Below are 10,162 nucleotides of genomic sequence, written 5' to 3' on the forward strand. Positions count from 1 at the left end.
AGCTTGCCTTAGGACTTCTTGTTCTTCAGCAACTTTTTTAAAAAACCTGTTTCTTAAGCATTTTATCACTCAGGGTTAGTTTCATAACAATTTATTGATGGCTGGGAAGGGTCTTATGCTGAATTACCAAATTCTGTATTACATTAATCAAGTTTGTCCCCTTTTGTAATGCTTCATTATTTTGGACTTCTCAGCTAATGCTTCCTGTATTCACATAACTGTAGAATGCTAAGGGGATTTACTCCTTTAACAATTAAAAAAAAAAAAAAAAAGGAAATACAGAGAAAATGCTAAAAGCATCTTCTAACATTAGGAGACATGAAATTGTTTAATTTGGAATTTTTTTAAATTTTATTTATTATTTTTATTTTTTCCTCCATTTCCTCTCCCTTTGAAACCTCTCCTGAGGATCACTTCTGAGGTAGGAGCATCAATTAATTAAAAAAACTACTTTACTGAAACCACCTGAGGCTTACTGACAAACTCTGGCAAGGAGCTCGGGCTGGAAGATCTGAGAGTTGTTTGGCCCTAATGAATGAACACATGTCAGCCACATTCATCATGTTTTGCATAATTTAGCTACTTAATACAACCCTTAATAAGGCCCATACTATTCCCTTAATCTAGCCCTCCCTAATGTTAGTTACTGCTCTGCTGCCTTCTTTGTGTGCCTCCTCCCCAAGAGATATTAATAGCAGTTTCAAAGATAAAAACTACTGACAACTCCATATGTTATACAGTAGCAAGATTCTTCCTTGACTGGTAGAGAAGTTGCAACAGTTTCTAAATTGTTGTTGAAGGATAAATCAACACCCTCTACCCATGAAGCGCTACATCTTTTGGGACTCCTTCTGTGCACCAGCCACAATCAATCCAAAAAATACATCTGTGCATCTCTTTGTTAGAGCGCAAGGAATTTCTCTTGGCTAGCAAGTAACGTGGGCCATTAAAAAGCAACGTTTCTTTTCCTCTTTTAAATTGCTATTTTTAACCCTTACCCATGTTGGGTGAAAACGCAGCAGGTAGCACACCTGTTATTCAGATTTAGTCATGCAGATGGCAGAAATCTAGCTTAACACTAAGGCACACATGATGGTCTTCTTAAGTAGTTTCAAATGAAAGGAGTGTTATTTTCTGACTTCAGTGTGTTTGTGATTTTAAATATCTCCAGCAGTCCAATGAAACAGCAACTAACACTTCTGGCAGAGCACCATGTTCAAACCTGTTCAGATACATTATGTTTCTCAATAAATCTTGCCATGCTGCTGAAAAAGACTTGTCTTTTGCAACCTTCACAGGGTGCAAGATTAACTCATGGGAGATATTTAAATCCATGCGTGTTAACAATTTGGGTGTAAAATGAGATATTTATACAGAAACTTCAGGGGGAAAAAGCAGACCTAATTTGTATCATATACATTGAACATTTGAATGTCATTACAGGTTTCATCATCAAGTATTTCACTTCTTTGTAGTATCCATGGTCTATATTCTACTCCATTGGTGACTTCAGAGAGTCATTCACAACTATATCTATAAAGTTTAATCTCTTGGAATAAGAGGAAAGCCTGAAGCATTTCTTCTATTCCTTAGTTAACATGTCACCATCACAGTCATAAATGGAAGTGAAGGAGAATGCTACTAATTTCAGTGTATGAGTTCATCCACATAAGTATTGCACAAATCATCTTGTGTCTTCCCCTGTACTGGGCACTTTCCCCTGTCCTGGACACTGGTGAGGCTGCACCTCAAGTGCTGTGTCCAGTTTTGGCCCCTCAGTTTAGAAAGGACATTGAGACACTTGAGCACGTCCAGAGGAGGCAACGAGGCTGGTGAGGGGCTGGAACACAAACCCTGTGAGGAATGGCTGAGGGAGCTGGGGTTGTTTAGCCTGGGGAAAAGGAGACTCAGGAGTGACCTTATCACTCTCTACAGTTTGCTGAAAGGTGGGTGCAGTTGGGTGGGGGTTGGTCTCTTTCTCCAGGCAGCAACTGACAGAATGAGAGGACACAGTCTTAAGCTGCACCAGGGGAAATATAGGTTGGACTTTAGGAAAAAGATTTTTACTGTTAGAGTGATAAAGTACTGGGATCATCTGCCCCAGTACAATGCTGGAGTCAAAATCCCTGGCTGTGTTTAAAAAAGATTGGATGTGGCACTCAGTGCCATGATTTAGTTGAGGCGTTAGGGCATAGGTTGGACTCAATGATCTTAAATGTCTCTTCCAACCCAATGATTCATAACAATACCTAGGTACCAGTCATCAGCCTCACCTCATCCCCTTTAACCATGCATAACATGCCTTGTTATAAATCACGTCAGCCGAGGAGATATGGATGTTCACAAAGATTCTCTGGTGAAGGTCAGAGGAGGAGGACAAACATTTATTCTCCCTCCTCTATGAACTATAAGTTTATCAAACCACACCTAAAATATGTGATTATTCTATGTTTCTTACTTTGGGGCAGATAAGAGTCGGGGAAAACACTTTTGTCTGATCACGGTTGGGTCAATGGACTGTGTATCTCCTCTCCGAAAGGATGCCTTTAGATGAGCTTTGAGATTCCAACTGCATTAGAGCAGACCAAGAAATATTCATTTATATACATATATACTGTGCTTATATCTCTGTTACTCTATTTCCTGCATAGAAAAATACCCTTTGTCCAATTTGGCAGCCTGCTTCCTGGAAAAGCAGAGAGAAACTCTAACTACATGTTTCTCTTAAAACCCTAGCTCCGTAATTGAATCCAGGCACCTCTGCTTGGTCCAGGCACCTGTACTACACAGCACATATGGAGAAGTAAACATCTGTGAATGAGACCCCCTAAGCAATGTTACTCTGCATCCCCAGCTATCTGTATCCTCAAACAGTCCTGAGGAGTCCTGAGGACAGAGAAAAGTCTTTTCTTGCTGATGCACAGCTACTGTGTTGATGTGGCAGGGAAATGAATTTGCTTGCTTTGGATCCAAAGACTGAAAAGGGGAATATTTCAGATGGGTTGGAAAAAAAATAGTATGAATATAACTGCATAAATTACATTTGTTACAATTTTTCTGCCTAGACCCTCTCCTGCTATTATATGATCTTTATATGAAAAGAATCTCACACATATGCAAAAAATATGCCAAAAACCAAAACAAAAAATCAACCCTATAAAACTCCCAAACACACTGTAAAGGCTGATCTCTTGTTTTTTAAAAGCAGAACACCTGTGAGGAACCCAGAAGTAACTCTGTCAACTACAATAGCCTACAGACATATGATCTTTCAGAGACAGCATGCAAAAGTCCCTTCTGTGCATCACTGCACAGTGATGCCTGAACCCCACAAGCACCCTGCACACTGCCAGGGGCTGCTTTCTGTGTGGAAAGCACTGATGAAGTGATGTAACCTGCCTGACATTTGCTATGAAAGCAGCAGAAGAGTAGCCTTGCCTTGCAAATTGTCCCCAACAAATCTGACATGCGCCCATTCATGTCACACAAACAGAATGCCGTCATGACATAATTGCGATATGCGTTCAGGTAGTGAACAATAGAGTTGGTTGGTAGCCGACGAATGCCAGAAGTCTGAATTCTAATTAGCCAGAATAAGGAAAAAAAGGGCCTTTTGGCAAGGGCCTGTAGTGATAGGCTTCAAATTGACATAGGGCAGGTTTAGATTGGATATTAAGAAGAAATTCCTCCCTGTGAATGTGATGAGGGTCTAACACTAAAAATTCTTAAATCAGTCAGTAAAGCACCTTGCACTGCCCTTTTGTGTTTGAGCACCTTCACACTTGCTGTCACTCCTCCTGACATTTTGGTTTTGGTCTGGGCATGAGGGCTGATTCAAAGTAGTGAGTACCCTGCATATCTCTGCATGCTGTGTAAACCATCCTCCACACAGCTGCTGAGTAAAAAAGCACCCATGTCTTCACCTTTTAACAGCACACACCAGTGAAAAGGAGAGAGGCATTGCTTCCACTTTGTTTAAGGGAAAAGGAATAAAGCAAGAAGCATGGCTATGCTATCTGTATAACAATCACTCCTGTTGCTGGAATGCTGATCTCAGTAATAAAGGCAGATGTGCTTATTAGTTTACCTCAGAAAGATAAAGTAAAAGAGATGGCCTGAAACAGAACTGATCTTACTTCATAGTCACTTTGTTTCTAAAAATATTGCTCTAATATAGGTTGGAAATCATGCTAAGGAAGAGCTGGTGTACTGAATGCTGGTCTGTTCTTTTTTCAGACTACAAATTAGTCTAATAAAAGATCTCAGCTCTCCAACAGCTCTTGCTTAGCAAGAAAAATAACAGCTTATTTCTGGATATAAATCATTGTATATATCTTACTATTTTCAAATATAAAGCCAAAGAGTGTCCTTCGACAAACCAAAAGAAAGAATAATGAAAAAATTCTTTGTTTTCTTAGAAAACTTCATTTCAAATACTTTAAACATCTTTCTAGTGTTTTTGCTGGATCACAGAATCACTCAACTATCAACTCATAATAGTATGAGTTGGAGGGGTCAAAGAAAGATCATAGACTCCAACTCTTAAGTTAATAACCCATACAAGGATCAAACCCACTAGCATGGCATTATTAGCACCATGCTCTGACCAACGGAGCTAACGTCACAGCATGTTGGAAAGATCCTGTGACAAAAACACACACTTTGCATTAAAAAGGGATTTTATATAGACACAAATATCACAGGATTCCTCTGCAAGGAGAAGGAGAGATCAGAAGGAGAGATCAGAAGGAGAGATAAACATGAAAAAAGGAGATGCAGAAGCAGAATTACCTCAGTACCACTGTGACCCAAGCACAAAGCCAAGTCCTTTTTCCTCTGGCAGGATATGGTCAAACCTTAGCAGAAAACCTGTGTAACATGTTTTGCTCTTAGGCTCCCAGTACAGTTGGTGGCCTGCTTTATTTTGTAGCTTAATGACTCTTAGATCATTTGGATTTCATAATCCTATATTTTCTTATAACCTTTACAAAGGCAGTGACCATCCCACATTTTTATACATGACCATGTGCCTCAGCCAGGTATGGAGGCCTTGCAGCTATGGACCTAAATGCCACCTGGCTCCAAGACAGGCCTGCCACTGGCCAAGGCCGAGCCTATCAGTGATGATGGTGCTGCCTCCGAGATATTGTATTCAAGAAGGAGGAAAAAAACTGCAATAGCAACTGCAGCCAGAGAGAGGAAGAAGAACCTGAGAGAGAAACAGCTCTGCAGAGACCAAGGTCAGTGAAGAAGTAAGAGGAGGTGCTCCAGATACCAGTGCAGAGATTTCCCTCTATCCTGTGATGAAGAACATGGTGAGGCAGACTGTCACCCCACAGTCCATGGAGGTACACAGCAGAGCAGGGAGGCTGACCCTGTGAGAAACCTGCACAGGTTTCCTAGCAGGCTCCTAGCAGGACCAGTGGCCCTGTGGAGAAAGGATTCGATGCTGGAGCAGGTTTGCTGGTGGGACTTATGACCTCACAGGGGATCTCCAGAGGAGTAGCAATCCTGGAGGACTGACCAAGTAGAAAGTGCAGACAATGGAGCTGTTCATGAGGAACTGTAGCTCATGAGAAGGACTGACATTGGGTAAGTTTATGGAGGACTGTCTCCCATGAGAAATACCCTTCCAGTGTAGGTATTTCTTCACTCTGAAGGAAGAAAGAGCAGAAGAGATGTTTCCTCAAGTCAAGTCTGTTTTGCCTGTGACAGTAATTGGTGTGTGATCCCTCCTTGTCCTTATGTTCACATGTGAGCCTTTTGTTGTATTTTGTCTCCCCTGTCCAACTGAGGAGTGCTAGAGCCTCTTTTGTAGGCATATGCTATCTGCTCAGGATCAATACTGCTGAATACTGAATGGCTTTGAATCAACTCTGGCTTAGGCATACTCCTCAGCTTAGTCACAGTGCCAGCCCTTTTGGGATGAGATGAAGGAGTTGGCAGGAGCCTACAGATGAAGCTGCTGCAAGGCAAGAAGGGGGAAAAGCCTCAAAGGGAGCAGGGAATAACAACAGGGACAACCAAACCCAGTGCAGATCATGGCCACATACCTTCTAAACTGTCTTTATTGTTGTTTGTTGTTTGAATGTCCATCATCGTCTATGGAGCACATGCTTAGATATTACTGACTGCAACCTTAGACTTGTCCTTTGTCATGTTGTCCAGGAGAGATTGCTTCAAGTATGTGTTTAATTGTTTTCGCAGTTTAAGAGCACTAGCAGTTATTTTTCAAATCAAACATTCAGTTCAACATGATTAATAGTTACATGACATTCTGATTTTAATAGTAAATACATCTCAGAACTTAGTCTAAAATATCTTAGAGTAAAAAAAAAAAAAAAAATCCCAAACTACTAAACATTTCAAACAAGAAGTTTGAGTGTTGAAACTGAATACTTTCTTACAGTATGCATCCTCTGAAAACAGAATAATCAGAAATACAGTCCATTCTTTCTTAATAATAAATGCTATGATTGAAGGATACAGATAATACCAGAAAAAGCTGCTCCCAAATCCTGGATCTTTCAAATTCAGGAACCAGTTTCACAAACTCCAAGTTTCTTTCCATCACTGATGATTTCTCCATCACAAAATCAAGCCCAAAGGAAGACTATTTAGCAAAATTTTCTCTTCTGTCTACAGCTCCAACAACTGAACAGCTGTTCCAGTGGAGATAGTACTAAAACAAAGGTTTATAGACATCCTTTTGGAAACAGCTCCTCAGTACATCAATCCACAGTATCATAAAAGATGATTTTTATCTCATCACTCTACATTTTAATGTGACAATATTTCACAAATGAAGCCTCACAACAGGTATGATGAAGAGAAATATTATTTCTCTTATTTTTATGAATTAATTTGGTATCAGACACAGGGATGAATTAGGAGAACACTTCACATTTTCCATTCATTCACTGCATGAAATACAGACACCATCCTGGAGTATGTGTTTATTTCAGGATTCTCCCTTTGATAAGCACACATTAACCTCCAGTAAACACAGAGCTCCTGCTCTAACACTCTCTCTAACCCATTCTCTGCTGTGAAAAGATACAGCTACACAGAGAGGGCAAACATTATCTCCACAACAAACCAGGCCTAGTCTCAAACCAGGATGGTCTGTAAGAAGAAGAGTTCACAGTCTGGATCTTCCTGCTAACACCAGTGTATTAACGAGTCAGGAGATCATTCCAAGCTTTTCTGGCTTTGCTTTTAGAAAAAGTAATGACAGCTGTCAAGATCATTGTGCATCACATCCATCCTTGCAGATTTATCAAGTGCACAGTGAGAAGACTGATTAATTCCTAAGATGCTAAATGTACTTAACCTCTGAATTTTGAATGGTCTTCAGCAGAATGTACCATTAGGTCACACAGAGGTTGGGAGAGCTCTAGACATGTTCAAAGGGGCAAAATTAGGCACACAACAAACTTAAAAAATGTTTCTTCTTTTTTTTTTTTTAATAAATTATTTTAAAAGGAGAAATAAATTTAAAACTTCAAGAAAAGAAAAAAAAATAAAGACATACAAGCAAGAGCTTGCCAGTTTCAAGAAATGATTTATAAAGTCAGGTATAATCTTCATGCCTTTATGGAGGCTGGAATATTACCACCTTCTTTGGAGATACTGACTCCAATAACAGATAGCATTATCTTCATTGGTTTTGCCAGCTTAAAAAAAATGGATTAACTAATCAAATTAATAAATAATAAGCAATATTTTTTTAAAAATTATGTGGATTTTTATGTGGACTGTATGATGCATAAAGCGTGTAAAAGGATAGTGAAGGCTCCTGATACTTTATGTGTGTACAAAGCCTTCACTGCCTGTTGTTGATCTAAGACTTGATCATTTTTGCAATCAATTTTTTAAATCCTGTATCACGAGCTATAAAACCTTTAATATTAAACTAGAAGGTAGTTCATTTCACAAATGCAAAAACTAAACTGCTGAAAATATACTAGTATTTGGTTAAGTAAACATCTGAAAATAACTGCTACTTTTGGCTAAACCTTATAGAATAGTCTCCATTTAAATAAAAGTAAAATTATTATATATTTTATTTTATTTTACTCTGACAAAAAGGCTCCACAGAAAAATGCCAGTTTTGCAGAAATGCAGAGGCCAGAGACTGGTGGAAGACAGTCTTGTTGGCACTTCACCATGTTTGCCACGAGGTGGCATGAAGCGTTCAATTTAGAAAGATAAAACGGAATGAATACACAGCGAAAAGTATTAAAAAGAGCAGCAGAGGCTGAATGTGCATGTGTGACTTTTGGCAGGATGTGGAAAATGCATACATATACACACATAGATTCTTCTGCAGAGCTGTCAATCTAAATCTTATTAAGCATATCACAGGCTTAATTAAATCATATCAGCCTGTTCAGTGGTCCAGATTTAAATCATACATAGCCACACACAAAGTGTGGTGATCTAGGAGATGGCTGGTGTCTAGTGAGAGGGGGAGTAAGACAGAGCTGTGAGATCTGCAGGGGATGACTTGCAGAGCTTAGCAAAGCATTTTATTTTTCTTCAAGCTTGAAATGGGCAAATGCAAGCAGTATACAAAGCATGCCACATTTACATTAACTATGTAGTATGATCTTCTTCCTTAACTATCTAGATACAAAATAAAATATTTAAAAATATGAATATCCACTGGAATAACAGGTTTGGATCTTCAACTTCCTAGGAAATGCAGTTGCTACTTTACCATGACTGCAGATTTGTCATTGGGAAGGTGGGCATTAAGAACCTGACCAGAACTGGCAGCACAGGAGAAATGACCCAAGCTCTGTGGATGAAAGCTTCCTCTCACCTGGCTGCCAGCTTTCACAACTTCTGTAGGAACTGGAGACCACAAAATTGTGGTTTCTGTGACTCGCAGAGGACACAATTATCTTTGAAATCATAGAATAGAGGAAAAATGTGCAAATAAACACATTCAAGAGACCATCTGAATCTGAAGGCATGAAAGGAACAGGAAAAGCACTGGCAGGAGAAGAATTAAATCACCTCTGCTCCTCTTGCAAGTATTCTTTTCATTGCTGGACTTCAGGATTTGGAAGATCTTTTCCAGCCTCAAGGATTCTATGATTCTCTGAGCTAAGGAAATATGAATGCTTACCAAGAGATGGTGCAAAAGCATAGAAACTCCTAACTTACCACCAAGAGACTTGAACACCTTTGGCCACAAAAAAAGCATGAGGATATCCACCAGGTGTTGGCCAAGGAAAATATGACCTTTTTTACCTGAGAAAAAGCAGCAAGAATAGGCAAACAAAACTTAACTGTTGGCATGAAATGTTAGCAGTGCATTTCAAAATGTTAGCAGTGCATTTCAGTTTAGTCCTGCCAAAGCATAGTGTCTTGGGGGATGTCATCCACCATCATTATATTTCTCACTGAAAACTTTGTGTCAGTGGGGAAGTGTGCAAGAACTAGCTAACGTAGATTAAACAACCAAACCCAGACCATTTATCAAAGAAACAGAACTACCAAACAATGAAAAAAAAATGAACAGTTGGCAAAGTTTCCAGGGAGGACTTGCAGTAATGTAATTTGTATTACTGGGGCAGTCATTGATACTGAAATAGTTACATTCAGATGAACCAGTACTAATTTTCAAAAGTTTCCAGAGAGGATTTTAGGTAGTGCAATACGTGCTACCCTGAAATCCAGGATTGCTCTTTATTTCTTGCCATGTTTTTCTCTCATGTCCTATCAAGCTGGATTCTTTCCCATCTTTAGACACACAAAGGAGAAAACAACAACAACAAACAAACAAACAAACAAAAAAACCCAAAGCAGTAAAATCCTACCAACTGACCAAAACCAAACGAAACAAAACCAAAAACCAACGACCAGCACAAGGGAGAATTTGCCCGTCTCAGAACAAGGTCTGTTAAGCGAGTTACAGCTTTCATCTCTCCGTAGAGGCTGCCATAATACTGCAGTCTTCCCCAGAGCTACCGACAGCAGCAGGTCAAGCATCCCCGGCGCCGTCCCGCCCGGCCGAGGGGCAGCGCGCTCCCGCCCCGCCCGCGCCCCCGAACGCGGCGCGTCCCCGAGCTCGGCGTCGGCGCCGCGGGGCCGGGGCTGCCCCGGCGGGGCGGGGCGGCGCATGCGCGCCCGCGCTTGTTTGTCACACGGC

General features: G+C 40.3%; 1 long non-coding RNA gene across 1 annotated transcript; it reads right to left on the reverse strand.

The window, feature by feature from the left end:
* Window positions 1-8,053: 8,053 nt before the first annotated feature.
* Window positions 8,054-10,093, reverse strand: LOC136373742 (uncharacterized). Its single transcript, XR_010745718.1, has 2 exons — window positions 9,839-10,093; window positions 8,054-9,753 (listed from the first exon to the last, which is right to left on the reverse strand). It is a non-coding gene; the product is annotated as an uncharacterized lncRNA (long non-coding RNA).
* Window positions 10,094-10,162: the final 69 nt, after the last annotated feature.

This window comes from Sylvia atricapilla, chromosome Z, assembly GCF_009819655.1.
Source record: "Sylvia atricapilla isolate bSylAtr1 chromosome Z, bSylAtr1.pri, whole genome shotgun sequence".
Classification (NCBI taxonomy): Eukaryota; Metazoa; Chordata; class Aves; order Passeriformes; family Sylviidae; genus Sylvia; species Sylvia atricapilla.